The sequence below is a fragment of the Pteropus vampyrus genome, unplaced genomic scaffold (assembly GCF_000151845.1).
Source record: "Pteropus vampyrus isolate Shadow unplaced genomic scaffold, Pvam_2.0 Scaffold342, whole genome shotgun sequence".
NCBI lineage: Eukaryota > Metazoa > Chordata > Mammalia > Chiroptera > Pteropodidae > Pteropus > Pteropus vampyrus.
The window spans coordinates 436489-439103 of NW_011889123.1; the positions used below are offsets into that span (position 1 = coordinate 436489).

General features: G+C 43.9%; 1 pseudogene; it reads right to left on the reverse strand.

Moving 5' to 3' along the window:
- Positions 1–1842: 1842 nt before the first annotated feature.
- LOC111730951 lies at positions 1843–1960 on the reverse strand (annotated as a pseudogene).
- Between the last annotated feature and the right edge of the window lie 655 nt (positions 1961–2615).

Here is a 2615-nt window from a genome sequence, read left to right on the forward strand (position 1 = left end):
AGGCAGCTGACTTCCCAGGGAGGTTTTCCTCCTCTTACTTGGAATACAAAGGTGATACCTGGAGTGCCAGCAGCCATCCTGTGGTTCTGAGGCATATGTGAGTAGAAGCCAAGGACTAAGGCTCGCAGAGCAGCATGAGGAAGCAGCGCAGCCCCCGATGGCATGGAGGAGCTGCCCGAAGAGCCCTGCACTGCCGGCCCCCTTCTGTTTTTTGTTTGTTTGTTAGTTTTTAACATGAGTAAACACTTGTTCCTTGACTCTCTTTACCTTGGTCTTGATTTCACAAAGGAAACAGAGACCTTTTTCTTCTACTCCACATCAGGGCTAGGCTGAGGCAGACTGAAGAAATTAGGGAATTGCATTAGAGAATTAATTACATAATTAATAAGATGTCCCTGATGTCTGATAGCCGCGCTTCTTACCCGCTCTCTGTCACCAGGTCGCTAGGTCTGTTACCACTCGGGGCAGCCCCTCATTTCCCCCGCTTCCTTCTCTCTCTGGTCCTCAATGGAAACAGACTGAAATATACTTTAACATACAAACACATTTTCAGCAGAAATCCATCCACGCCCTTATTGGGTCATCTACATAATTTTGCATCATTAATCAGAATACTCCAGTCAGAACATTTGCGTTTGGATTAATTCACACGTGCTCGGGACTCCCCCCAAGGACAGTGATTAAACTCTTGACTCACTTATCGATGACCAGGACGGTTCTGCCCTGAGCCTTCCCCGAACAGACAGAGTCCACACCCAACCCTGGAAACCGGCTGTCACCCTCGTACTCCCGGAAGCACGTGTTGGCGATCTAGCTGATCGGTCTTCGGAAACGGTGAAAGACAGTTTCAGAGCACCCGCCACAGGAGTGTCGGATGGCAAGGACATCCTGAGACCTTTTTTTTAATTTGGAAAAGAATGGAAAACAGGATAACTGTGAGCATTGATCAAGATGGTGATTAGAAATGATAAGTCATCACTTTAATGAGTTTTGTGAGAAATTTAGTCATATATAATCCATTAAATAAGGAGAGAAAATTCTTTAGTATGTGCGGCTATTGGATGTTCACCTGACCGGGGCTTCCCCGCCTCACAAAACCCTTAGTACAGATTCACCTTCCACAGATTTTGTATTTAATGAACTCTCTTTACACTGTTCCCCCACAAAGTGTGATCTCTTCATAAAAATACCTTCCTACTGATTACGGCCGAGGTCTAAGAGAGGAGAAGGAAGAGGGGGACACGAGTCATGAATTTCAACACTAACAACTCTAAGGCACCAAGGAAATGAAAACCGTCCTCGCTGAGCTTGGCTCACGACTGAAATCTGTATCACGTTGGAACAAAAAACATAAAATCTCTTAATGACAAGTAGAAAATAAAAAACGAAGTTGTTCTTTCTAATTTGCATCCAATACAGAGAGCAATGTGACAAGAAATGGTAACACTGGGAAAAATAATCTATTAGCCAAACTTTTTTTTCAAAGTTTTCAAACTTGAGATGCTGTTCAAAGTTAATTAAAGTATTATAACTAATAAACATCTGAAAGTTAATTAAAGTATTATAACTAATAAACATCTGAAAGTTAATTAAAGTATTATAACTAATAAACATCTGAAAAGCAAGAAAGTTACCTCAAACTTGGCCAAAACTACTACGGAGAAAAGAAAGAAATGAATGTTCCTTTTGTAGACTACGCTTCTTTTTTGATTTTATTTTTATTTTTTTTATTTTTACTTATTTATTTTTATTATTATTTTTTAGACGAGGCAACCCTTGGTTGAACTCACAGATTGTAAGGACCTTGTCAGCTTACGATGACTTATTTTGAATTTTTTTTTATGTCTACAGCACCTGGTCTTCCTAGGTGGTCTCCCATCCAAGTACTAACCAAGCCCGACCCTGCTTAGCTTCCAGATCAGACGGGATCGTGCTTGTTCAGGGTGGCGTGGCCATAGACTAGACTGTGCTTCTTACCCGAGTTATTCCACTTAATTTTCACAACACTGTGAAGGAGACACTGATCACCATCACTCATATCGGGCAAGTGGGATCAGAGACGTTTACCAGGATCTGGGAGCTGGTGGTGCAGGCGGTTGGCATCAAAACTGTGTTTTTCAGGCTCCGCGACTCCTTCAACTGCCACGTGGTGTTCTGGCATTTCCCATTCTGAGGGGAACATTGATGTGTAGAATCAAGTAAATTCACAAGGTAACTTCGGTTTACGAACCGGCCCCTGTGCACGGGGCGCAAGGAGAGACCAAATAAAGAGGCAGACCACGCCAGGGCGGCCGGCGGCAGGTGCAACAAGCAAGGGAACTTAGAGATGAGGCTCATGTGGGAGCCACAGGATGAGTAGATCTTCTGTATTGCAGAATATTAGGGATTTCTGTAGCAGTTTTAATTAGCTCGGTCACATGTACCATCCAGATCGTCGCAACACCTTACCCTCTCAAGGCTGCATCCTTGAAACATATCCAGTGGGTGGGAACAGTGGGTGGAAAGCACGTTCTAAGGACGGGGAGGGGGCGAAGACCCTTTGATTTCCTGAGTCTAGCTCTCGGGTCAACTGGTGGTCACCTCCTCTTGATGACCTCCTCCAACAGATGTGAGTT